Source organism: Agelaius phoeniceus (assembly GCF_051311805.1).
Source record: "Agelaius phoeniceus isolate bAgePho1 chromosome W unlocalized genomic scaffold, bAgePho1.hap1 SUPER_W_unloc_1, whole genome shotgun sequence".
Lineage (NCBI taxonomy): Eukaryota > Metazoa > Chordata > Aves > Passeriformes > Icteridae > Agelaius > Agelaius phoeniceus.
The window spans coordinates 6,248,084-6,276,062 of record NW_027509866.1 but is presented as its reverse complement, the minus strand read 5'-3'; the positions used below and the strand labels follow the sequence as shown (position 1 = coordinate 6,276,062).

The following is a 27,979-nucleotide window of genomic DNA, read 5'->3' as shown; positions in this document are numbered from 1 at the left end:
ATTTGCTGGGGCTGCACATGGGCACCTGTTCATGGAGAAAAGGACAGTGAAGTGTTAGAGGAGATAGCTGCAGCCAAAATCAAAGCCATTTCCCATATACCATCCTCTATAACATACATGGACATGCTTTTGTGTTTAAGAGTTCTGAGGTTTTCTTTTTAATCTCCCGCCATGACTCTCCTGCTATTCTTGGATAGTAGAAACCCGCAGCAATTCTGCTTCCCTCTGGTAGAACAGAGTGGGTTCCCTGATATAAGATGATGAGTGGAGAATGAGGGGAGATGGTCTGTCCCTTTATTCTCTTTGGAGTTTCTGTGGGCTTTCACTTTTCTCAAATGGAGAATGTGCACACTCACATGTTTCTCTTAAAAACCCCCAAGCACTGCTGTGAGCAGATGGATCCACCACAGCCCAGCTCCACATTTGTAGCCAAGGACTCACGTTGCTCATTTCACCAACCCAGCAGCATTTTCAGTGTCACAACACCTCTGCCTTTCCCCATCAATCTTATAAACCAGAGAGGCACCAGGACAAGTTTGCACCCTGGATTGAAGCTCCCAGCTTGGACTGAAATCTCAGGGAGACTTCCAAGTGTCCTTCTGATGGCATTGGATTGAGGGAGATGCAGCTCCTTCCCTGGCTGCACTGACAGCATTGCCCAGAGCCGGGCCCTGGGGACAGCGTCACCCTGAGCCAGCTGTGCCCCCTGCCAGAGCCCCCAGGGCCGGGCAGCTGCTCCCAGCCCTGTGCTCTGCAGAGGGAACTGGGCCCGGGGCTGCAGAGCTGCCCCACGGCTCTGCTGCAGCTCTGCCTGCACAGGAGGGGCTGCACGCCTTGGAGCCCCAGCCCTGAGGGCAGAGGCTTGGCTGGGGCACAGGAGGGAGGGGGCTTGTTCAGAGGGAGGGGCTGCACTGCAGGGGCTCCTGTGGGCATCTCTAAACTCTCCCTGCCACAGCATTGCTGGGCTTTGTTTTCTCTCATTGCCTGATCTTCTCTCTGCTTCCTGCAGATTTCGCTCCTGCAGGTGTTTCCCTGTGCCTGATCTCTCCCTGCCAGCACTCACAGACCCCAAATCTCTGTGCACTCTCCTTGGCCCTACAGAACCCTGCCTGTTTGCAGGGCACTGGCTGGGGGCAGGTTCTGTTTGCAGCTTGGAGAAAGGGCAGCTCAGACTGAGCCTGATGGCTCCAGCAAAGGTGATGCTGCTGCTGTCCATGGGCAGAGTGGCAGAAAGCATATTAGGGATCTCCTGTGAACCTATTGGTCACTAAAGGCAACACTTTGGATGTCTCAGGCACTTTTCAAAATTAATACTTAAAAATACATAACCTTTAATAAACTCCCCCCCACCACCCCCACCCCCCCCACACACACACCATTCTCCAGTACTAGGAAACTGAATAAAAAGTCTTAGGAAATGTTGTTGTTTTTGTTGAAATCATTGACTTGGAAATAGTCTATGACTGATGAGAACCCCTCAGCATGTCAGATCTTCATGAACATTTCACTTCCCCTGCACCAGAAATACCCAGAATTGTACTCACAGGCTCTGCAGGCATTGGGATGTTCCAGCTTGAGGAGATGGCTCCAGGAGCTGCAGCTGCATTGTCCTGCAGCCAGAGGTTCCTGTGCCAAGGGCTGGCAGTGATTGTGCCCCAGGCACTTCTCAGCCCCTTCCCAGCCCTGACTGATTGAAGCTCTCTGTGCCTCTGGGCTGTGCCCGGGCTGGCTGCAGGCAGTGCCCCAGCCCTGCTGGGCTGGCACAAGAGCTGCTCATCCAGAGAAATGTGCTTTTGAAGCTCTTCTTGGTGAGCAGGAGCTGCCTCTGTGCCAGGAGCCCAGCCCAGCTCAGCAGCACAGACACAGCACAAGGACTTTAATCAGCCTCTGGGGCTTTGTGCTCAGGCCCTGAACATCAGTCCCTGAGAGGGAGCTGAAGAAACCTCTGCAGAACTCCAAGGCAGAATCCAACTCCAAACTTTCTTGGACTTTTAATGGGTCCCACCGAGGGACACGACTGAGCAAGTGTCCCCAGGCCCCAGGCAGAGCAGAGAACTGCAGGCAGTGATGACAGGTGGGGACAAAGAGAAGCCAAGTCTTGGTGCCCTGGGGCACAGCAGGGTCTGTGCCAGCAAGGGCTGGGAGGAGACACCTTGTCCTGAGGCCCTGGGGCCTCCTGGCACAGCCCCAGCCAGGCTGGGCACTGTCAGCCCCTTGTGCTGCCCTCAGCATCCCCCCCTAGCCCACATCCCAGTGGCCTCAAGGATCTGCTGCAAGGAGTCCCTGGGGAGCCTTGCTCAGCAATGGCCCTGGGGGCTCCTGAATGCTCCCTGCAGGGACTGCAGGTTTTTCAAAGGACTTTGGCTTTGGCTTTGGCCTTGGAGTCTCTGAGAGGTTTGTGCAATCATGGCCTCCAATTATCTGCTGTAATTAGTCCCTGGAGAGGCTTTGTCAGTAACAACACTCAGTGGGGCTCATTAATACTTCAGGGTACTTCAGTTATTTGAAGGTACTTGGTGTTTCCCTTTTGATACAAATTCTGTGAGAGGTTTGTGCAATCATGGCCCCAATTATCTGCTTTAATGAGTCCCTTGAGAGCTTTGTACTGACTCTCAGTGCTGCTCAGTAATGCTTTCAGCTTCTCAATTTTTTTTAAGGTAGTTTGGAATTTCCTTTCCATACTGAGACTCTGAGAGGTTTTTGGTCAATCCTGGCCTCCAATTGTCACCTCCAAGGAGTCCATGAGGAGCCTGTGTTGGGGATGGACCACAGTGGGACCCATTCATGCTTTGAGACACTTTGGGATTTTCTTCTGACTTTGACTCCTGGAAAGGTTTGTGCAATCTCCTCTCAGGCCCTGAGGTTCAAGGGCTCAGCTCCAAATGCACCACAGGGCTCATCAGGATGCAGCAAGTCCTGATAAACCATGGCTCTGCCTTGATTTCCCTCTGCTTGAATGCAGTTTATCAGGAACCTATCTGGAGTGATTTTTGGTTTGCTAATTTGAGATTTCTCAGCCAATGCATCTATTAGTGCAGTGGGATCAGTGTTGGCTAATTACCATTGCACTCCCTGGAATATATTTACTCATTTCCTGCTGTGAGATAGGATTAGGAGAAAGGCAAAGTAGTCTCAAAATTTTAAAAGAGTATATGGAAAAGTTTATTACCAGTAAATAGAAGAAAGAGTAATAAGGATCTGAACACTTCTCCTCTCCCTACAACCTTTTCTTTCTTACTGACAATGCAAGGAGACAAAACCTGAAAGTTTCAGTCAGTTTACACCATCTAGAACAGTCTTTCTTCAGTTCACTTAGGGAGAGGAGTCTCTCTTTCATGCTATGGAGACTTCTCCATAAGAAAACAGTTCACTCGTGGCTCTCAATTCCCACAAATAGCAGCTGCCCAGGAAATCTGCAATTGTGAAGTCCCTTCCATTTTTCATAGCTTTTCCCACAGCTGTTTTTATGGGCCATGTCAACTAATGGGGTATGAGTTTAAAGATGAGCTGTTGAAGAGCAAAGATTCTCTTCATCTATTTCTGAAATCATCTTCATCTCTGACAACAGAGATCTTCTTCTTCACTCCCTGAGGGCACAGGATCTCACCGATCTTCTCTCTTTCTCTGTTTAAACTTCTCATGGGATCACAGCTACTTCAACATTTGCCGACTTTAGCATGGAGTTTTTTGCTGAACAAGTCATCTCCCCATATTTTCAAATAGTTATAGGAGAAAAGAGAGTCTGATATATTAATTCCATCCTTCTCCATAGCTTTACAAGAGGATTTCAGCCCCAAGATCAAGGCATCTCCTCATCCCTCCCATCTGGGACTCAGCTTCCTATTCAGTGACCTCGGAGTCTTCATGTTGCTCCTCTGTGTGCCTGCACTTTGTCCTTTTCTCTCACTGGAGGGAGGATGGAAGCACTGAAAGAGTTCATCTCTCACCCGGGGCCTGCAGATGGTTCCGTGCCCCCGGCCGGGCTCGGTGCTTGCGGCCGGAGCTGTTTTACGATGGAGGTTTCTGCAGCGGCTGCGCTGGGGCTGTGTCAGGATGGGCCGCGCTGGGGCAGGGCCAGGATCTCAGCAGCCAGGCCAGAGCACAGCAGCAGCACGGCCGGGGGCCGATGGCTTCTCCTGCCCCTGCCCGGGGCTTGCGGCTGAAGCCCAAGGGTGGCAGAATCTTGGCCGAGCCGGCCCGGCCCGGGGCTGCTCCTGGGGCCAGGCGGATCCTGGCTGGGCCCGGGCTGGTGGCGGGGCAGGGCTCAGCAGGGCCCAGATGTTCCCAACTGCAGCCATGGCCCGGCCCGGCCTCGGCCCCGCGGCCTCCCCTGCCCTGCCCGGCAGCCGATGGGGCCTGGCGGGGTCCCTGGGAAGGGGCCCAGCCCCACGGCAGGAGCCGCCCGGCCCGGCCTGGCTGAGACGGGGCCGGGTCAGCCTTGTTACCTCTGTGCCAGCCAGAAGGGAAAGAGACCCTCCCAGGCTTTCCCATCTTTAACATGTGTCTTCACAGAGGCGAGTACAGTTTCCTTAGTGGTTTAACAGATTGTCAGCTCTCAAAGTTAATTACTGATTGTTTTTTTAGTCAGACATGGAGGAAACTGCTAGCAGCTTCTCTTAGAACATCACTTCCATGATGCCAAACCCTCAAAACAGCACAGAGCCAAGAGCTCCTTTGTCCATATGTAGTAGTCATGTGCCCAAGTCCTCAAAAACTCTTCTTGGGAGATCTCTGAGCCCTTTCCAAGGTTTTTTTCAACTGAAAGCATTCAACTCAGAGTCTAAGAAAATCACCAGAAGACGTTGCCAGCCTGACCTGTCTGTCCTTGCTACTTTTGTCTGGGAGCAATCTTTGGATATATGGAATTTGAGAGGCCAAATTCTAATTTTGGCCATGGACCATGGACATGAAGGTTGCTTTTCCATAGGAAGGAAGGAACAGAGCCCCAGTGTTTGCCAGGAAGAAGAGAGTGACCACCAGAGGACAAGGCCAGCCAGAAGTGGCAGGTTTTTTTTCTGAGAGAAACCCTTGCGTATAGGAAAATTTTTAGAGAGAATACCAATTTTGGCAATGGACATTTACAAAGAGGGAGGGTTCTTTTCTATAGCAAGGAAAGCACGGAGCCCCAGTGTTCCAGGAGCTGATGAGAGGCAGCCCTTGACATCCCCACATCAGCCAGAGCTGTCAGGTAGCCCTGGGAAGCCAAGCCAGCCAGGCCTGTTCCATGTACCCTCAGTTCCATGGGGCCCCACAGTGTCCCAATGGTCCCTTCCTTCCCTGAGGCCCTGAGGTGCCATAATGCCCCCTTGGTGACACCAGGCCCTGAAGGGTCCCCATGGTCTCCATGGTTCCATCAGGCCCCACAGAGCCATAATGGTCTCTGGGTTCCATGAAGCCCCGCTGGGTCACCATGGCCCCTTGGTTCCATGGGCTCCAGTGGTGCCACAATGATCCCCTTGGTTCCATGGGGTCTCCACAGTGTCCCAGTGATCTCCATGGGAAGGGAAGGACCCAGCCCCAGTGTTGCAGGGGCAGCCACCAGAGGCCAAGGCCAGCCAGACTTGATGGTACTGGCAGATTGTGCCTGGGAGCAACCCATGGATATACAGAATTTTGGAGGTGGAATCCAATTTCAGACATGGACACCTGGAGGATAAGGATGCTTGTTTTCCATTGGAAAGAAACCATGGAACACTGATTCAACAGCGACATTTGGGGATCTATGGGGAGCATTGGGGATCGTTTCTGGACCTTGTGACCCAACAGGAGCTCCTCTAATAAATGTTGCCTGAAGCTCCCACTGTGCCCATCACAGGAACCCATGTGAGTGTCTGGGACATCCCAGCTGTCTGGCAGCCTGGGGACTCCTGGGATGTCACCATGGAATGGCTGCGACTGCCTCTGACCACAGGGCTCTTTACCATCCTAGAAACCCCTCGGAGGTCTCCATGGAGCCCCTGTCTCTGTGTGTGACATTCCAGCTCTGGAACAGCCTGGAGATTCTTGGAATGTCCCCATGGAAAACTTCTGAGGGCCTGTGACAAATCTGATCCTTAGCAGGCAACCATCACCAGCCCCCTGTTGCTATGGTCAGTCCCTTGGCAGCTCCATGGAGACCCCATGCCAGGGGTGGTTGCCATGGCCACCAGGGCTGGCACCAGCTGGGATGCTCGCTTTCCACGGGCCAGGCTTCAGGAATGGGATTCCCCAATTTCCTGCTCCTGCTAAAACCGCGCTGCCCTCACTGCCCTCCCGCCTCCCGTGGAAAGCACAAAAGGCAAAGATCCCGGGCTGGGAAAAGAAGAATTTATTGGGAACTGCAATGAGATAAAGAACAAACAGGAACAAAAACAATATTGATAACAGAAGGGATAAGTAAAACTATTTACAGAGAAAACTACAACATCAACAACTAGTTCTTCCTGGCAATGTATTTCCTCCTGTCTGGAAAGGACACCCTTCTCCTCAGGGAGAGAGAGAGAGAGAGTCCCTTTCCTGCCCCTGGCAATGACCTGAAGTGGGAGTGAATGTAATGACAGGGCCATGGCCAGACCCTCATGTTCTCCAATCCCACATCATGTCATTGGCAGGGGCAGGAAAAGGGACAGGTGTCTTCCCAGCATGGATCACAGGGAACATGGATCACCAGGGCTCTTCCCAACGTGGGGTCTCCAATGGGGGATAAAGCTGGAGCAGTGCATTAAACTCTTCCTGCAGTTGGGGCATGTGCAGGGCTTCTCTTACTGGTGCCTCCGTTGGTGTCTGCTCAAGTGAGAGCTGCTGGTGAAGCTCTTCCCACACTGGGGACACTCGTAGGGCCTCTCCCCAGTGTGGATGCGCCGGTGGGTGACGAGGGTGGAGTTGTGCTTGAAGCTCTTCCCACAGTCGGGGCAGAGGAAGGGCCTCTCATCCGTGTGAATGCGCTGGTGCTGGAGGAGCTGAGAGCTGGTGTGAAACCTCTTCCCACACTCGGGGCACTGGTAGGGCCTCTCCCCTGTGTGGATCATTTGGTGGATGATCATTTGGGTCTTCCTACTAAAGGTCATCCCACATTCCCCGCAGTTTTATGGCCTTTCCCCAGTGTGGATCCTCTGGTGGCAGATCAAGAGAGACTTCTGCCTAAAGCTCTTCCCACATTCCCCACACTCATAGGGTCGTTCCCTGGTGTGGGTCTTCTGGTGGGAGATCAGGTTAGAGTTCTGGCTGAAGCTCATCCCACATTCCCCACACTTGTAGGGCTTCTCCCTGGTGTGGATCCGCTGGTGCCTGATGAGGTGGGAGTTGCGCTTGAAGCCCATCCCACAGTCAGGGCAGCGGAAGGGCCTCTCATCCGTGTGAATCCGCTCATGCAGGAGGAGATCAGAGCTGGTGTAAAACCTCTTCTGACACTGGGGACACTCGTAGGGCCTCTCCCTCTCCCCAGCGTGGATGCGCTGGTGGGTGATGAGGGTGGAGTTGAGCTTGGAGCCCTTCCCACAGTCAGGGCAGCAGAAGGGCCTCTCATCGGTGTGAATCTGCTGGTGCTGGAGGAGACTGGAGCTGGTCTGAAACCTCTTCTGACACTGGGGACACTCATAGGGCCTCTCCCCAGTGTGGATGCGTTGGTGGATGATGAGGGTGGATCTGCAGCTGAAGCCCTTCCCACACTCCCCACACTCGTAGGGCCATTCCCCAGTGTGGACCATCTGGTGGCTGATCAGGGTGCTGCTCTGCCTGAAGCTCTTCCCACACTCCAAGCACTTGTGGGGCTTTTTCCCATCATGAAGCTGCTCATGGGCCACCAGCTCTGAGCTCTGGCTGAAGCTCTGCCCACCTTCCTGGCTCAGGGTGGGTCTTTCCTCCTCAGAGCACCCTGGGCTGGGTTTTGAGCCCCTCCTCCTGTGGGATCTCCGGGGATTTTCCTCCCCATTGGATTCCTCTGCCCCGGAATCACGCAAAATGGCCTCTTCCATGAGGTCCTGCCCTGGGGATTTGTCCTCCCTGGTCTCCATCCCAGGGGGAGGAAGGACAAGGAGAGGATGGGATTTTCCTCCGTGCCAGAGGGAAAGGGAAGGAGATCCCCCCAGTGCATCCCCTGCAGGACAGGGTTGGCAGCAGGGTTGTCCTGGAGCCGGGGGCTGTGCTGGGCTGGGAGATGGAGCAGGAGAGAGGGGGAAAGGGGCACTGACTTCCTCCTCACCTGCCTGGGGCTCCTGGGGCACCTTCTTCTTCCTCACAGCCTCCTCCTCCATCTGGCCAAGTTTATGGGATGGAAAATCCTGTTTTGAGAAGAAAACAAGGGATAAGTACATTGAATTTTGTACTTGTTTGAAGGGAAACCGGGGGAGGGTCTAAACCAGGATTACAATTTAATAAGAAAATGAAGATCGAGGCAATGATGCAGAAACACTGCCTTAAACTGACAGAGTCAGGATATAACCTGATACCCTGCTGGTCAGGCTGGTGGCAGCAGTCCCATTAAATGGTGGCTGCAGTCCTTTGGGAGTGATGAAGGTGATTCTGTCCAAGCAGTGATCCTGTAGAAGGGTCTGGTCTTCCTCTGAAGGTCCAGGGGTGGTTCTGGAGCTCTTGTCCTCTGGGAATCCAGTAGGCAAGCTGCTCCTGGTGTTGCAAGGCTCAGCTTATATCCAGGCAGGAATGCTTGGATCCTCCCCCTGGGCGGAGCATCCCACAATGGGAGGATGGAATTTTATCAGTCCTGCAGTGACACTCAATGGTCCATTCCCAGAAGATATCTCCCCTGGAGGGCGTTATCAGGGCTGAGTCATGGAAGAGATCAAGAACACTGCCCCACCTGTTTAGAGCAGTTGATGAAGATGGGGATTGAAAACATGCATTTGGTTCCATCTTACATTGCAGCCTGAAACAGTGGGGGAATCCCTGCTCAGGGGGTGAACACCACCCCCCTTACCCAAACTGGCTCAGGTGTAAAACCCCCACCCCAGGAAGGCCACACACACAGGGGACAATGTCACACTTGCCCTGCTCCAGGGCAAATGGCATCTCTCTAATATTTTCTTAACCAGATTGCAAAATTATTTTGGCACAGTGAGTTCAGGGCACTGTTCTTTGACCCCAGTTGCCTTTGACAACAGCATGGTTCCTTCCTCTGAGGAGGTTGTGGGTCTCTCTGGAGGAACTCTTGGAAACTTGGATGCAGCTTCGTCTGAGCAACCTATGGGAGAACTGATGAGGAAAATGGCTGTTGTGGGACTGGAGTGTAAAGAAAATACTTTGTTGTCCCTCCTTGAAAAATTTGTTAAAATCACTGGAGGAAATGGAGCAAATGATACCAGCAAGACTGACAAGGTTCATTCACCACATGGTGAGGAACACAAGGCTGCTAAAAGTCCTACAAGAAGCCCAGCTCAAGTAGCTAAATTCCCAAATAACTACTGAATTCCCAGGCTTGGGTTTTTTCCAAATGTGAGAATCATTATTCTCTTCATCCCTGTCATCTTTGTGACAGCTACACAGAGCTTTCCCTTCCTTTTAATAATATCTGTACTGGGCCGAATTTGCACTTTTCTTTAATTGTAACCTGCCAGCAGCTGAGCTGGAGCTGTGCAGGAACCAAGGAAACTTGGAATTGCCACAGAATTGCTTCTATTGTCAGCCGGTGCTGCGGCGGCCGTGGGGCAGAGGGGTGGGAAAGGGGGCTCCGGGGTGGCAGTGGAGGAAATGCCGGGCCCGGGGGCTGAGCACAGGGCTGAGCACACAGAGATGGTTTTGTTCTTGCTGAGCTCGCACTGAGCCAAGGCCTGTCCTGCCCCTCATTCGGCCACGCTGGGGAGGGGCTGAGGGTGTGGGGGAGGTTGGGAGGGGACACAGCCAGGACAGGAGATCCCAGCTGACCCCAGGGATAGCCCAGACCATAGGACATCATGATCAGTGCATGAAGTGTGGGGAACAAGGAGGAAGGGGGCACATTTGCAGTGAGGGTTTTGTCTCCCCAGGTAACACTTAGGCAGGATTGGGCCCTGTTTCGCCAGTGGGCAGGGCCCGCACCAAAGACACAGACACCAACTTAACTTAAGGAACAGTGTAATTTAGATAATGCAAATTTGCAAAAAATTACCAAAGTATTAGATAGGAAAAGCAAATAATCATTAGTTAATAATTCCAAAAGAGAAGATGTTGAAATGAGTATGACACAACTGTCCATTTCTGGCTGCAGGCTCTGGAGATTCTATCTCTGCCTTCAATCAGGGTTGCATTCCCTAAAGAATCCTGGTACCAAATCCTGCTTTCCAAGGCTGGAACAGTCTCTCAGGTTTAGCTGGGTGTGTATTCAATTAACCTCTGTTAAAGCTGGGGCAATTATCATATGTTAATTGAGCAGTTTACTTTATCTCTTCCACATGAATCCTCCCTCCAGGGAGATATCTTCTGTTAATGGGCCATTGAGTGTCACTGATAAAAATTCCATCATCCCATTGTGAGAAGATCTGCTCAGAGGGAGGAGCCAAGCATTCCTACCGGGATATAATCTGAGAATGTGAACAACAGTCAGCCTTTTCCCACAAGATTCCCAGAAGAGCAGCTTTCAGCTCCACTGGATCCCAGAAGAAGACCAGGCCAATCGACACCACAACTGGACCTTCAGAGGAAAACTCCACCCTTCTACAGGATCACTGCTCCAACAGAACCACACCTGTCCCTGCAGGAGCACTGCAGCCACCATTTAACAGGAGTGCTACCAACACTCTGACCCACAGGGTGTCAGGTCATATTCTTACTCTGTAAGTAGTTTTTAGTACTCCTGCATTTGTATTTTTAATTTTCCTTCTGAAGAACTGTTATTCCTATTTCCATAGACTTTGCTTGACAGCCCCTTGTTTTGAAAATTATAATTCCAAGGGAAGTGATTAATATTTTCCATTTCAAGGGAGTCTCCTGCCTTCCTTAGCAGACACCTGTCTTTTCAAACTGACACAATGCCCTGGGAGACCCAGGCAGGTGAGGAGAAAGTCAGTGCCCCTTTCCCCCTCTCTCCTGCTCCATCTTCCAGCCCAGCACAGCCCCCGGCTGCAGGACAACCCTGCTGCCAACCCCATCCTGCTGGGGATACACTGGAGGAATCTCCTTCCCCTTCCCTGTGGCACGGAGGCAAATCCCATCCTCTCCTTGTCCTTCCTCCCCCAGGGAAGGAGCTGAGGATGGAGACCAGGGAGGACAAATCCCCAAAGCAGAACATCATGGAAGAGGCCATTTTGAGTGGCTCCACGGTGCAGAATTCCAACGTGGAGGAAAAGCCCCAGAGATCCCACAGGAGGAGGGGCTCCAAACCCAGCCCAGGGTGCTCTGAGGAGGAAAGACCCACCCTGAGCCAGGAAGGTGGACAGAGCTTCAGCCAGAGCTCAGAGCTGGTGGTCCATGGGCAGCTTCACAATGGGAAGAAGCCCCAGAAGTGCTTGGAGTGTGGGAAGAGCTTCAGGCAGAGCAGCACCCTGATCAGCCACCAGATGATCCACACTGGGGAATGGCCCTACGAGTGTGGGGAGTGTGGGAAGGGCTTCAGCTGCAGCTCTGCCCTCATCATCCACCAACGCATCCACACTGGGGAGAGGCCCTACGAGTGTCCTGAGTGCCAGAAGAGGTTTCACACCAGCTCCCATCTCCTCTGCCACCATCGAATTCACTTAGAGGAGAGGCCCTTCCACTGTCCTGACTGTGGGAAGGGCTTCAAGAAGAAGTCCAACCTCATCAGGCAGCAGCGCATCCACACTGGGGAGAGGCCCTACGAGTGTCCCAATTGTCAGAAGAGGTTTCACACCAGCTTCCAGCTCCTCCAACACCAGCGGATTCACTCAGAGGAGAGACCCTTCCTCTGCCCAGACTGCGGAAAGGGCTTCAAGCACAGCTCCACCCTCATCACCCACTGGCACATCCACACTGGGGAGAGGCCATACGAGTGTCCCCAGTGTGGGAAGAGCTTCACCAGCAGCTCTCACTTGACCAGACACCAACGGAGCCACCAGTAAGGAAAGGCTTGCAAATGCCCCAGCTGCAGGAACAGCTTCATGCACCAATCCATCTTCATCCCCCATGGGAGGACCCACGCTGGGAAGAGTCCTGGGGAACCGTGTTTCCCATGATCCATGCTGGGAAGACACCTGTCCCTTTTCCTGCCCGTGACATGATGTGGGAATGGAAGAACATGAGGGTCTGGCCATGGCCCTTTCATTACATTCACTCCCACCTCAGGCCATTGCCAGGGGCAGGAAAGGGACTCTCTCTCTCCGTCCCTGAGGAGAAGGGTATCCTTTCCAGACAGGGGAAATTGTGGCTGGGAAGAGACAGTCAGTTGTGTTTAGTTTTCCCTGTCAAAGTTTTATTTATCCCTTCTGTTATCAATATTGTTTCTGTTCCATTTTTTCCTTATCTCGTTGCTGTTCCCAATAAATTGTTCTTATCCCAGCCTGGGATCTTTGCCTTTTGTGCTTTCCATGGGAGGCGGGAGGGCAGCGAGGGCAGCGCGGTTTTAGCAGGAGCAGGAAATTGGGGAATCCCATTGCTGAAGCCCGGCCCGTGGAAACCGAGCATCCCAGCTGGTGCCAGCCCTGGTGTTCATAGCAACCACCCCTGGCATGGTGTCTCCATGGAGCTGCCAAGGGACTGACCCTAGCAACAGGGGGCTGGTGATGGTTTCCATGGAAACTGACTACAGCAACAGGGTCCTGGTGATGGTTGCCTGCTAAGGATCAGATTTGTCACAGGCCCTCAGAGGAGTTCCATGGGATCTTTCCAAGAGTCTCCAGGCTGTTCCAGAGCTGGAATGTCACAGGCAGAGCCAGGGGCTCCATGGAGACCTCCCAGGGCTTTCTGGGATGGTAAAGAGCCCTGTGGTCAGAGGCAGTCACAGCCATTCCATGGTGACATCCCAGGGCACCTTGGGCTGCAAAGGCACCCATCTGTCACAGGCACTCACGGGGGCTCCACGGTGACATCCCAGGAGTCCCCAGGCTGCCAAAGAGCCAGGATGTCCCAGACACAGGGGTTCCTGTCATGGGCACAGTGGGAGCTTCAGGCAGCATTTATTAGAGATGCTCCTGTTGAGTCATGAGGTGCAGAAACGAGCCCCAATAGGCCCCACAGATCCCCAAATGTCACCGTTGAGTCAGAGATGACACAGACTCAGATCAGAAGGCTAAGGGCTAAAAACCACCCATTTATTCAATCCTCTTCCTTTTGACCTTGGTTTTCTACAGGTGGATCTCTTTGGTCATTTAATCAACACATTTCACATCATTGGCTGATAAAGACAACCCCCTTCAGTAAACAACTTTATGGAAAAAACAACCTATTACAGACACCACCTGTTGATAATTTACAATTCTTTCTCTCCAGCTTCCTAATGGTTCCCAATCTAATTAATGGGAAAACTCTCTTGCTTTCTGTGTCTCTGACCAGACTCTCATATTCACAGAAAAATACCCCCAAGGACCTCCAGGCTTTGTAATCTCCTTCTGTGAGAGGAGCCTTGGAGCAGCTGGCTCCAATCCCATGGATATTGGAGAGTTCATGGGTAAAGAATTCATGGGTAAAGAATTATCAAGGCGAAATTTAACCTTTAGCATTTGTCCCACAGGTTTAAGGATGACAAAGCATATAGATTTATAAAAAATTTCTATTATCTATTAAGGTAACAATTAGACAGAATTATCTTAATCAGAAATATTTAGTCCAAGGAATAAGAGCTGTAACATTTATATTATATTATATTATATTATATTATATTATATTATATTAATTTATAGAAAGCACTCAGAAGGGATTTCAAAGCAATTTTATTAAAAGAAAAGAAGCTGTTTTTAAGGAGAGATTGATGTCACTCCCACAGACCAATGACCATGGGCAAATCCCTTTGGCTCAGTCTGGAGCAGTGACCTTGAGGGGTGTCCCGACTGCAGGGAGGAATCTCCACATCCCCCAGGAAGGGAAATGTCAGGGGATGCTGCCTTTAAAATTTGGGATGGGGCTTTTCTAGTCTGAGGTGCTGCCCTGTCAGTCAGATGTGCCCAGGCTGGGCCAGCTCAGCAGCTCTGCAGAAGCTCTCAGTGGTGTCACTTGGTTGTTCCTTACTCTGGGGATTTTCCAGCACTGTCACAGCTTCAGCTCCCTCTGAGGATGTTGAGCTTTGGGATGGAGGAGTCAGACTTGTTTCTGCATTATTCACCCCAAAAGCAGCGTGACCCCCCCCCTCCCCCCCTTCATTTCCCACTGGGGGCTTTGCAAACAGGGCCTTGCTGGAGTTGTTGGAGCCCATTGCAGGCAGAGCCTCCTGCTCCAGCAGGAACTGCCTTTCCTGTGCCATCAGCAGGGCAGGTCCCGCTGCAGGAAAAGCCCCAGGCCAGCCCCAGCACAGGGAAGGCCTCAGGCACAAGGGCAGAGTGCCGTGCTGGGAGCTGTGCCAGGGAGAGCCTGAGGCACCAAAGGCACCTTGGCAGCAGCAGCTGCTTGCAGCCCATGGCCAGAAGCCTCCCTTGGCAGCCCGGCCTGGTGGCCACCACTGCAGAGCTGCTGCCTCAGGGCTCATTCCTGGCTGGGCTCTGAAAAGCCACTACTGCTCCAGGAGCCTGACTGGGAAGCCATTGGCCCCAGCACCTTGGGGACAAGATATCAATGACAAAACTCTTCATGCCAGCAGAGCCAAGGCAGGGGCAGAGGAAAGGGCAGAGCCAGGCCCAGGGGACAGGGCTGCCATGGTGATGGCTGTGAGGTCACTGCCCCTGCAGCAGCCTGGCTGCCCTCATCGGACATTCTGGCCAGAAGCGTTGTGAGGGCACCCAGCACAGCAGAGAACCCACACTGCAGCAATTCTGTCCTTGGGGAGGGCAGGGGTTTTCACTGTATCAGGTTGCACAAAGCTCCTGCTCTTGGACAATTCCAGGGATGGGGAATCCCCTTCTCTGGAAAAACAGTTGAAGTTTCATGTCACTTTCATAACTGCAAAATATTTCCTCTTCTAAAAAATGTAAATGCACCCTCATTCAGTTTAAAGATATTGACCCTTGTTTTGTCACTGCAAGATTTGGAAGAAAATAACTTTGATCACTATTTTTCCACTTTCACAGACCTTGGAGAGGACCCAAAAATCTCCCAAGATGGGCTTTGGAGGCCTCATCACAAAACCAGCAGGGAGAGGCCGAGGGCTCTGTGCTCAGCGGGGTGGAGACTGAGGACAGAACAGGAATAGCCTGGGAGGGATTGAAGGGTGGTTTCAGAGAGGCTGGAGTGTTTCTTCATAGTGGGAATGAGCCTGAAGAAGACATAATAGCACCAAGGGCAGCTGAGGAGGCCCAGAGTGGACACCAGGAGAAAGGAATTTCCCTGCCAGGGCAGGGCTGTGGTGCGGCACATCCCCCAGCAGGAGCCTGGAGCAGCCCAAGGCTTTGTGTGGGCAGGCAGAGGCAGGCAGGAGGCAGAGCTGTCAGCAAAGGAAGGGGCCAGCCAGGTGGGGCAGCCGGGGGATGCCGACAGCCTGCAGGGACAGAGGCGCAGGGCAGGGACACCGTAGGACAGCCTGGGCTGCATAGGGCACAGGGATGGGCAGCAGCTGCAAGACAGCCCTGACAGAGCCAACTTGGGCAGCACTTTGGCCATGGCAGACACAAAGAGCACCAAAGCCCCAGAGGGTCATTAAAGTCCTTGTGCTGTGTCTGTGCTGCTGAGCTGGGCCAGGCTCCTGGCCCAGAGGCAGCTCCTGGCAAGGGCAGCAGAGCTGCAGAGAGACAGCTCTGGCCAGGAGCAGCTCCTGTGCACAGCCCAGCAGGGCTGGGGCACTGCCAGGGCCCCTCAGGGACAGCAGCAGGGCACAGACAGAGCTCCCAGGGGCTCAGCACTGGCAGGGGCTCTGGCATGTCCCAGAGGGGGCTGTGTCCCAGCAGCTCCTCTGGGGCTGTGTCATGGAGGCACAGAGCAACTGTGATGTCAGCAAGGGGCTGTGTGACAGCACAGAGTGGGCTGTGTGAGGTCACAGATTGGGCTATGACATCACAGAGTTCTTTGTGTGAGCTCATTCAGCAGCTACAGCATCATAGCGGATATTCTGTGACATCACAGAGCAGGCTGTGACATCATGGCATGGGTGTGTGACATCATAGAGATGGCTGTGAGCTCAAAGTGTGTGCTGTGACATTACAGAGTGGCAGTATGACATCACAGAGAGGGTTTTCTAGCATCACTGAGGGAGTTGTGACATCACACAGCTGTCTGTGACATCATAGTGTGAGGCCACAGAGCAGACTCTGCCATCATATAGAGTGGCTCAGTGACATCAGAGAGGGGGTTGTGACATCACTGGGTGGCTGTGTAATATCATAGAGCAGCCTGTGACATCACAGAGACTTCTGTGACATCACAGAGCAGCTGTATCACATCATAGGGTGACATCTCATAGTTGGCTGTGTGACATCACGGGGGCTGTGTGACATCACAGGGGCTGTGTGAGGTCACTGGGGAGGTCACTCTGCCCTGGCCCCCCTCACAGTTCCCCCCAGAGCAGTCCAACCCTGCTCGTGCACACCGGGGTCCCCTGTCCCCCCGGGTCCCCCCGCCCCCGGCGCCGCAGCCTCCCCCAGAGGATGTTCCACGAGATCGACCCCAGAGCCTGACACGGGGACGGGGGGCCGGGGCCCTGGGGGTGGCACAGGGGGACAGGGACCCCCCGGCAGCGTCCCCGTGTCCCCCAGGGCCAGAGCCTGGGCCAGGGCTCATTCACCCTGGTACCAACGAGGCCTGGAGAGCGCTGAAAAAATCCCCAGCAACGGAACAGGAAAAACCAGATTGAATATTAAGGGACAGCAGCACAAAGTTCCTTGGCAAGAGTCACTCTGCTCCTGACTGGACACTTCAGGCACACCAAGAAAACAAAGCAAGAACAAAACCAAACAAAATCCAGGCAATCAAACCAGAAATGAACTGAGAACTGTCCCTGTGTGTGTGTGACACAAGGACAGTGAGGGCAAGGATAAAAGGAATATGGCCCAATAGGTTAACAGAGCTCAAACTTAACAGGACTTAAGTTACACCTTAACCTTAACTGATACCATCAATTTCACAATTTAGCAAAAGAACAGCACTTAACACTATTTAACCAAACTTAAAACATATGACTTACCAATTTAACATAAGAATAACATTTACTATTCAACTTAGCTAATAAATTAAATTGAACTTAATACCTTAGGAAAAGAACAACTCTTAGGAGCATTTAACTTTACTTAGACCTTGTGATTTAACCTTACCTCAAGACCTGACTGACTCAGCTATCCAAGGCTCTCAAAGCCCTCAGAGAGCAGCATTTCTGCCACATTTCCCCAGCACAGGCACTCCTGTGTGCACACAGACACAAAGAATCAGTGCAAGGCACCTGGGAGAAATTCCCCTGAGGGCAGGAAATGCTCCCTGTGGATCCTTTGGCATCTCCCCAGCGGGTGAAGGGTTGAGCGTGGAGGAGTGGGGGGATCGGCCCAGGCTCCGTCGTTGCTCGGGATCCCTGAGTGCAGCAAACGGGAGAGTTCCCTGCTGGGAGAGGCCCCACTCAGAGGGAGTCGCTGGCCCAGGAGAGCTCCAAGGGCTCCTTTTGGAGCACTGTTTGCAGGGCCCCAAGAGAGGGGCTTCAGTCCCAGCAATGGTTCATCCTGGCCGCACTTGGCACCAACAGCTTTCTTTGGCAGTGTGAGAACAGGGATGTTGTGCCACTGAGGGAACAAAAGCAGTTCCCAGGGCTGCTGCTACAGAAAGCAGGAGCCGGTTGGGCAGCAGCAGTGCCTGGAGCAGACAGTGTTTGTGATGAGCTGCAGAGGAGCTGAGCCCAGGGGCTGTTGGCCAAGGCCGAGCCCCAAGGAGCATTTCTCAGCTGGCAGGGCGGGCTGAGAAGGGGAGGGGGGAATGCAGCAGCACAGGGCCCATGGAACCAAGGGGCATTGTGACACTGTGGGGCCCTGTGAGACCAAGGGACCATTGTGACGCTGTGGGGCCTCATGGAATCAAAGGGACCACAGTGACATTGCTGGGCCTCATGGAGCCATGGAGAGATCATTAAGACACTTCACTGCCTCCTGGAACCAAGGAGACCATTGTTATACTGTGGGGCACTATTGAATCATGGAGACCATTGTGACACTATGAGGCCTAAGGGAATAAGCAAAGCACTGTGACACTGTGAGGCCTCATGGAACCAGTGAGACCATTGTGACCCATGGAGCCCCCAAAGAACCAAGGGGACCATTGTGATCTGTGGGGCATGGTGAAACCAAGAGGCCTTTGTGACATGGCAGGGCTGCATGGAACCAAAGCTCCAGGGTGACACAGAGGGGCCTCCTGTCATCAATGGTCCATTGTGACACTGTGGAGCCAAAGGAGACCATTGTGACACTGCAAACCCCCAGGGTCCAAAGGTCCATTGTGACACTGCAAGGCCTCATGGAATCATTGGAACCATTGTGACACAGCGGGGTCTTCTGGAACCCAGGGGCCATCGTGACACTGCTGGATCCCATGGAAACAAGGGTCCATCGTCACACTGCTGGACCCCATGGGATCAAGCCACCATTATGGCACGGCGGGGCCCCATGGATCCAAGACACGATTGTGGCACTGTAGGGCCCCACAAACCAAGGGGACACCGAACAGATCTGGCTGGTTTGGCCTCCCAGGGGCTGCCTGACTGGTCCAGCTGACCCTGGCATGTTTAGGGTCTCATCTCATCTGCTGCTGAAGCACTGCAGCTCCGTGCTTTTCTTCCTATGGAGAAGAACTGTCCTCCTCCTCCAGGCACCTGTGGCCAGAACTGGGATTCCACCTCCAAATTTCCTTATATCCAGCGATTGTTCCAATAGGGATATTCCCAGGACAAGTCTGTCTTGCAGTGGTTTTACAAGGGTCACTTTGCATCGGTCTCAAAAAACACTGGGGAAGGCTCTGTGATTTCCTTCCTATGGAAAAGAACTGTCCTGCTTCTCCAGGTTCCCATGGCTGAGATTGGGGTTCCACCTCTAATATTCCCTATAACCAAAGTCTGGTCCCAGACAAAATCTTCCATTCCTGACAAGTCTGGCTGGCCTTGGTCTAGTGAGGCTCTCCAAACACTGAGGCTCTGTGCTTTTCTTCTATGGAAAACAACTGTCCTTCTAGTCCAGATGCCCATGGCCAGAATTTGGGTTCCACCTCGAATATTGCCTGTTGTGACAAATTGGAGGAGACTATTGGCTGGAAACATTTCATATGTGGGGGGAGGAAGGTTCAGGTCCAGCCTTGCCCTGCCCTGGAAGCCCAGCCCTGCCCTGCCCTGGAACCCCAATCCCCCCAGAGCCTCTATCTCAGCCCAGCAGTGGCTGCCAGTCCCTGGCACAGCACAGGCAATGCTCCACAGCCACCTCTGCAGCCCCCAGCCCAGCTCCTGAGGGACCAAATGAGCCCAAGCCCCACCTGGGGGAAGGGCCCAGGGAGACCAAGGGGTATTGAAGGCTGACAACAAGGCAAGCACACATCTTGATCCTACCTCCTCTTGGAATTTCCATCTGAACTCTGCTGGAATCCAGGAGTTGGTAGCTGTGTGTGTGCTTCTCTGTATCTTTTTTGAGTTTTTCTCTTTCTGCATCTTCTGTTTCTGTGCTCCTGCAAATGTTGATTAATTTTAAATTGAACAGGCTTAGAGTTTGTGAAGTTGAATGGGCCAAGTCAATGCTTTCAGAAGTGTTTTTTGTTGATTGAATATCTGTTGTAATACATGACAAGAATTTTTAAAAGTAATGTAAAACTTTTTGTGTCACTCACAATCTGTTAAACCACTGAGATTCTGAACACGCCTCTGTGAAACACAAATGTTAATTATGAAAAAACCCAGGAACTTCCTCTTTCGTTTCCAGTCAACAAAGAAGCAGCGGGACCCAGCCCCCATCTCAACCAAACCAAACCAAACCAAACCAAACCAAACCAAACCAAACCAAACCAAACCAAACCAAACCAAACCAAGCAACCCTGCCATGGGCTGAGCCCCTTCCCCCCTCTCCAGGCTGCCCCCCCCCCATCGGCCCCATTCTGACCAAACCAAACCCCAACAACTCCCAAACAGGAAAACAAAAGAGGCTACAAAACCCCAACCAGAACAAAGCCAGCCACAGCTATTAAAATCTCACCATCAAGTCCCCTCTCCCAACACAACTCAAACCAAAAACCCCTACAACCTACCACCCGTACAAAATAACCCCACAACTAAAATTAAACACAAAGAAAAACCCAAAACCAACCATAAAACCAATCCTAACACAACCCAACCACAACTTCCACCACAAGTTACTGGCAGGTCAGGTGTTAATCCTTTCAATACTTCATTGCTCCATCGAGTAAAAGAAAAAAACAAAATACCACCATATAAAAAAATATATAAAACCATTAAAGTCAGTAAAGGAGAAATTAAATCCCAAATAAAAAAGAAGAAAAAATACCTTAAGCTTAAAACTTAAATCCTCTTGTTAACTATAATGAAAAAACTCTTTATAACACAAAAAACTTTTTTAAAAAATTACAATTAATATCAAAAAAACGCCTCCATACTAAAATAAACAAATTAAATAACTGTAATTTCATCAAAAGTTTAAACAGCAGGGAGAAAATCCAAGTAATCCAGTATCCACAAGAGAAGATCTCTATTCCCAGAGATAAAAATAATTTTAAAAGTAAAAAATAGAAACTTTTACCCTTAAAGAACTCATCTTTAAAGCAATACCCCATAAGTTGACATGGCCCATCTACAAGCTGTAAAAAAGCTTGTAGCAATAAAAACAACTTCACAAGAACAAAGTTCCCCAGACAACTGTTATCCATGACAGAATTAAGAACCACAAAAAAAAAAATTTTCTTCTTCTTAAAAAATCTCCATAACCTTAACAAGAAAAACTTCTCTCCTAAAGTAAATTAAAAGACTATTCTTGAAATCGTAAACGAGCTAGAAATTTTAAGTTTACTTACTTTACATTGTCAGTAAAAGGAAAAAGTTATAAAGAAAAAAAGTGTTCTAAAGGGTTTATTTTAATTCTTACTACTTTTTTCTTTTTCAATTTACTTTTAATAAAAATGTCTCTATACCCTTTTAAAATGTTAGGACTACTTTACCTTTCCCGTAATCCTATCTCACAACAAAATAAATACATAAATAATTAACCGACACTAAAACTGAACAAACTCATTAATACATTAATTAAGAAATCTCAAGATTAGAAAAATCTTAAATTAACAAACTAAAGCCACTACAATGTCATAATAAACCATTTGCCAAAGTTTCTCTGATTTTCTAAAGCTCCCAGTAGTGCCTGTTTTGTTCTTTTCAGCTCCTGAGAATCTTTGTTGGTATTTCTCCAGTGCGTCCAACTCAGAGTACACAAACAATTGTAATTCCTTTAAATGTCTCCTCAAGAGAGTTATTTTAGGGATGGGAGTCAGGGCTTGTGTGTGCTGCTTGGCCCAGCCCAGGCAGGGATTTCCCAGCCACATTCCACACTCCATTGCCCAGCTGGAGCCGCTGGTGCCTCTGAGTTGTGCTGCCCCAGCCCCAGGGACGCTCTCCTTGTCTGCCCATTCCCCCACGGTCTCTGGGCAGGGATGGCCTCACTGGGGGATGCTGACATCCTCAGCAACTTGGAGGCTGCTGCTGAATTTCACTGCTCCAGAGGCTTGTTCAGCCTTCAGCTCTTCAGTGCAGGAATTCAGTGTCCCAGGGCTCATGAACATTCAGAGCACCTGAACAAGCCAAGCCTCTGGGAATCATTTGATTTTAATTTACAAATCTTTTGTGGTTAATTAGACAAATCTCAGTAGTCTATCCAAAGTGAATGTAATATATTTAAACAGACAGCGAGAAAAGATTTTTTCAGGTCCTGTTTAGTTTTATTCCCCTGTTAATTAAATGATGTGTGCAATCTCCAATTGACACTGAAGCCAAGTACCTCCTCATGCAGTTGGAATAGATATGAAAATCAAGACCCTTCATGGCTGACAATCAATCAGACTCTGTCCCTACCCCCACACCACCATTTCCCCCATCCAAGCCCTGGCACTCAGAGCAGCCTTGTGCAAATCTCAGCTCCCTCCAGCCCAGGCTGCACCTGCAGCTTTCAGCTCCTTGGCTGCAACTCCCACCTGCTTTTCTTGGAGAAGGAGCTGCCCGAGACACAGAGGGATGTTCATTTCTTGTCAGCCAACAAAGCCAAGGGAAGGCACAGCTCCATCAAATGCAAAAGTCATTCCTCTCCTTGGCTCTGCCCCTGATCCCCAGAGCCTGTCCTGTTTCCTTCATCCCTGCATTGCCAGGGACTCTCTGGGACAAGGGAGCTCTGCTCTGGGGATGGAGGGAGGTGCAGGTGTAGCCACTGGAGTGGGAACCACAACTCATCAGGTTTGTTTCCTTTGGGCTCAGGTACTGCTGAGACTCAGAGGCACAGAAAGTTTGTCTTCATGGCCAACAGACCATGGTTGAACAGGAAACAATTTAATAACAATCTCACTCTTCCTTGAGCCATGTGCAACATCCCAGCAGTGCCTGAGGAGTCTACCACCCACAACAGCCCCTAAAAACAAAGAGGGCTGGGAAGGATGGACACATTTCAAGAAAGCAATCTTAAGGGGGAAAGAGCAGCCAGTCCCAGTGTGGCAAAAGACGAGCAAGTGAGGAAAATGACTGTCCTGGCTGCCCATGGAGCTTTTGTGGGAAGTCAAGGGTAAAATGGACTGACAACTCAGGAAGTGTTTAAGGATGTCATTAGGTTATGCAGAAAGAAAAGTTGAGAGTTGAAAACTGAATCAGAACTTAACCTATCAGCTTCTGTAAAAAATAAAAATGTTTTTATAAAAAAAAATATAGCAAAAGGAGGGAGAAGGAGAACCTCTACTCTTCATTCGATGCAGTGGGGAATACAGTAACTAAAGATAATGAAAAGACTGAGCTACTTAACACCTTGTTTGTCTCAATTTTCAATATAGGACAGGTTGTCCTAAGGACAAGTGTTCTCCTGAGCTGGTAGATGGGCACAGGGAGCAGAACAGCCCCCTGGAATCCAGGAGGAAGCAGCTGGGGACCTGCTGAGCCACTCAGGTGCTCAAAGGTGTATGGGAGCAGATGGGATCCATCCCAGGGGGATGAGGGAGCTGTGGATGAGCTTCCCAAGCTGCTCTCCATCATTTACCATCAGTCCTGGCTCAGCAGGGAGGTCCCAGAGCACTGGAGGTGCCAGTGTGAGCCCATCCCCAGGAAGGGCTGGAAGGAGGAGCTGGGGAACTCCAGGCCTGTCAGCCTGACCTGGGTGCCTGGCAAGGTTATGGAACAGATCACCTTGAGTGCCATCACAGGGCACCCACAGGATGGCCCGGGGATCAGAGCCAGCCAGCGTGGATTTAGGGCTGGCAGGTCCTGCCTGACCAACCTGGTCTCCTTTTATGCCCAGGTGACCCACCTGTGGATGTGGGAAAGGCTGTGGATGTTGTGTGCCTGGACTCCAGCAGAGCCTTTGACTCTGTCTCTGACAGCATTCCCTGGAAAAGCTGCAGCCCACGGCTTGGGCAGGTTCCCTCCTGGCTGGGAGATTTAAGAGCTGGCTGGAGGCTGGGCCCAGAGAGTGGTGGGGATGGTGCTGCACCCAGCTGGTGTCCAGGCACTGGTGCTGTCCCCAGGGATCTGTGCTGGGCCCAGTCCTGTTTAATATCTTCACTGATGGTCTGGGTGAGGGGATCGAGTGCAGCATTCACAAATTGCAGATGGCACCAAGCTGGGTGTGAGTGTGGATCTGCTGGAGGGCAGGACAAGAAGACCCAGCCTTAAGCTGCACCAGGGGAGGTTCAGGCTGGACAATAGGAAGGAGTTCTTCACAGAAAGGGTGAGTGGGAACTGGAATGGGCTGGCCAGGGGGGAGGTGGCAGAGTCACTCTCCCTCTCCAGTGGCACTCAGTGGCATGGTCTGGGTGACAAGGCAGTATTAGGGCATTGGTTGGACTTGATGATCCCAAAGGTCTTTTCCAGCCTATTTGATTCTGTCATTCTCTGATGATTGGGACACTCTGGGGCCCTTGTGACACTGCAGGGCCTCATGGAACTAAGAGGACCATGGTGACACCGTGCAGCCCCACAGAACCAGGGGTCCATGGTGGTGCTGTGGGGCCAAATGGACCCAGGGAGTGCCCCGTGACACTCTGGGCCCTCGTGGAACCACAGAGGCCATTGTGACACTGCAGGGCCTCGTGTAACCAAGGGGTTTCACCATTTTGACACTGCAAAACCAAGGGGACCATTGGGAGACTGCAGGGCCCAGTGGAACCAAGGGGCCGTTCTGACACTGCGGGGCCTCATGGCACCAAGGGGACATTGTGACACTGCAGGATCCTGTGTAAACCAAGGGGCCACTGTGACACCATGGGGCCTCAAGGAACCTGGAAGAAAGTTGTGACACTGTGTGGCCTTGTGGAAACAAGGAGTCCATTGTGACACTGAGGGGACTTGTGGAACCCCAGAGACCATGGTGACAGTGTGGGACCTCATGTGGCCATGGGGCCATTGTGACACTCTGGGCCTCCATGGAACCAAGGGGCCATTGTGAAACTGCAGCACCAATGAGAACATTGTGAAACTGTGAAGCCCCACGGAACCAAGGAGTCCATTGTCACATTTTGGGGCCCCATGGAAGCAAGGAGACCATTGTTAGTCTGCCTGGTCTCATGAAACCAAGGAGACCACTGTGAAAGTGCAGGGCCTGGTGTGACCAAGAGGCCATTGTGACACTGAGGGGCCCCTTGGAAGCAAGGACATCTTTGCAGATGACACCAAGGTGGATGTGAGTTTTGATCTGAGGGAACATAGAAGTGGTCTGCACAGGAACCTCGATAGACTGGATCCAGGGGATGAATCCAAAAAGGTGAGGTTTAACAAATCCAAGTGCCAGGCCCTGATATTTGGCCCCAGTGCTACAGGCTGGGGACAGAGTGGCTGGAGAGCAGCCAGGCAGAAAGGGACCTGCAGGGAGTGATGGACAGCAGGCTGGACATGAGGCAGCAGTGTGCCCAGGTGGGCAAGAAGGCCAATGGCTCCTGGCCTGGATCAGGAATGGTGTGGCCAGCAGGAGCAGAGCTGCTGTGCCAGCTCTGATCTGCCCCCAGCTCTGCACACAGACATTGCTGCTGCAGCTCCAGAGAAGGGAACTAAAAGGCATCTCTGCAGAAAACTCTGCTAGGAGGTCCTTTAGTTCATTTAAAGCCACCAAGAGCACAGCCCCTCACTGACACAGTCTGTGGCTACAGGGAAGGTGGAGAGAAGCAAAATGAGAAATGGCATAAGGAGTGACGTTTCTTTGTGGACCATATGAAAAACTAAAACAAAGGAAAGAAATCTCAAAAATGAAACCAACAAGAAGTATCAAAGATGACTTTTATTACAAGTGATTTGCAAAAATTGGCCAGCAGGTTAATGTTCCTGAAAGCATCCAGTCATCAGTGTCCACACTGCAGCCTTGAGCTCCTGGTTCCTCAGGCTGTAGATGAGGGGGTTCAGGGCTGGAGGCACCACCTGAGAATAGAACTGACAGGGCCAGATCCAGGGGTGGGTAGGACATGGAGGGGGGCTTCAGATGAGCAAATGATGCAGTGCTGAGGAACAAAGAGACCATGGCCAGGTGAGGGAGACAGGTGGAAAAGGCTTTGTGCCGTCCCTGCTCAGAGGGGATCCTCAGCACAGCCCTGAAGATCTGCACATAGGAGAAAAAAATGAACACAAACCAGCCAAAATATAAAGAGGCACTGACAGCGATGAGCCCAAATTCCCTGAGGTGGGATTTGGCACAGGAGAGCTTGAGGATCTGTGGGACTTCACAGAAGAACTGGCCCAGGGCATTGCCATGGCACAGGGGCAGGGAAAATGTATTGGCCGTGTGCAGCAGTGAATAGAGAAAGGCACTGGCCCAGGCAGCTGCTGCCATGTGGGCACAAGCTCTGCTGCCCAGGAGGGTCCCGTAGTGCAGGGGTTTGCAGATGGACACGTAGCGGTCGTAGCACATGATGGTCAGGAGGAAAAACTCTGCTGAGATGAAAAAGAGAAAGAAAAAGAGCTGAGCAGCACATGCAGTGTAGGAGATGTTGCTGGTGTCCCAGAGGGAATTGTGCATGGCTTTGGGGACAGTGGTGCAGATGGAGCCCAGGTCAGCGAGGGCCAGGTTGAGCAGGAAGAAGAACATGGGCGTGTGCAGGTGGTGGCCGCAGGCTACGGCGCTGATGATGAGGCCGTTGCCCAGGAGGGCAGCCAGGGAGATGCCCAGCAAGAGGCAGAAGTGCAGGAGCTGCAGCTGCCGCGTGTCTGCCAATGCCAGCAGCAGGAAGTGCCTGATGGAGCTGCTGTTCGACATTTGCTGTGCCTTGACATGGGGATCTGTAAGAAAAGTAATCATGGAATAGGAGGGTTTGGAGAGGACTTGAAATATCCCAGCACAGCCTGGGGGCACTTTCCCCCCACTGCCTGCCCAGGGCTCTGCTGCCTGGAGCTGTCCCTGCCAGCAGCTGCTTCTCTGTGCCCAGGGCTGGGCCCTGCCAGTGCTGCCAGAGGCCAGCCCAGCCCAGGGGGCTCAGCTCTGCCCTGCAGAGCCCTCCCAGCTCAGGCACTGCCCAGGGGCAGCTCTGGCTCTGCAGGCTCTGATGGCAACATCAGAGCAACCCTGAGGAGGCTGGAAAAGTGACACTGATGCTTCCTCTCAGGGGCCCTCTGTTGATCTCTGTTACTGCCGAGTTTATTCAGATCTAAGAGAATTTTTTAATTTATTTTTCTTAACCTTAACTTAATGGGCAGTTTCTTATCCAGGCAACCCAGAGCAGTAGATTAAAAAAGCAAGTTTTCCCCTTTATGCAACCCCTGCCTTGCTGTGCTCCCTATATCATTTACTTGGAAATGTTCTGAAACTAAAGGCCATGCTGGGAGCAGTCCTGAACAATGCAGCATCCTCCCCACACAAGGAGAACACTTCCAAGCCTCACCAGCTGTCTCCTGCCACCCAGATCTTGTCCCCCAGTGCTGGGAGCAGCTGCCAGGGCTGGCTGAGAGCTGTCCCTGGCAGGCAGCAGAGTCCCTGCCCCAGCACAGCACCCTGGGCTGCAGGACCCTGCTCTGCAGGAAAGCCCTGGGCACCCCTGGCTGCTCTGCACAAGAGACAAGCAGAGAATGTACTCACAGGCTCTGCAGGCATTGGGATGTTCCAGCTTGAGGAGATGGCTCCAGGAGCTGCAGCTGCATTGTCCTGCAGCCAGAGGTTCCTGTGCCAAGGGCTGGCAGTGATTGTGCCCCAGGCACTTCTCAGCCCCTTCCCAGCCCTGACTGATTGAAGCTCTCTGTGCCTCTGGGCTGTGCCCGGGCTGGCTGCAGGCAGTGCCCCAGCCCTGCTGGGCTGGCACAAGAGCTGCTCCTCAAGAGAAATGTGCTTTTGAAGCTCTTCTTGGTGACCAGGAGCTGCCTCTGTGCCAGGAGCCCAGCCCAGCTCAGCAGCACAGACACAGCACAAGGACTTTAATCAGCCTCTGGGGCTTTGTGCTCAGGCCCTGAACATCAGTCCCTGAGAGGCAGCTGAAGAAACCTCTGCAGAACTCCAAGGCAGAATCCAACTCCAAAGTTTCTTGGACTTGTAATGGGTCCCAGAGAGGGACACGACTGAGCAAGTGTCCCCAGGCCCTAGGCAGAGCAGAGAACTGCAGGCAGTGATGACAGGTGGGGACAAAGAGAAGCCAAGTCTGGGTGCCCTGGGGCACAGCAGGATCTGTGCCACCAAGGGCTGGGAGGAGACACCTTGTGCTGAGGCCCTGGGGCCTCCTGGCACAGCCCCAGCCAGGCTGGGCACTGTCAGCCCCTTGTGCTGCCCTCAGCATCCCCCCCTAGCCCACATCCCAGTGGCCTCAAGGATCTGCTGCAAGGAGTCCCTGGGGAGCCTTGCTCAGCAATGGCCCTGGGGGCTCCTGA

General features: G+C 52.0%; 1 pseudogene; it reads right to left on the bottom strand.

Moving 5' to 3' along the window:
• The window catches only part of LOC143692467 (uncharacterized), a 43,223-nt pseudogene that overhangs the window by 12,174 nt on the left and 3,070 nt on the right, over positions 1–27,979 (bottom strand).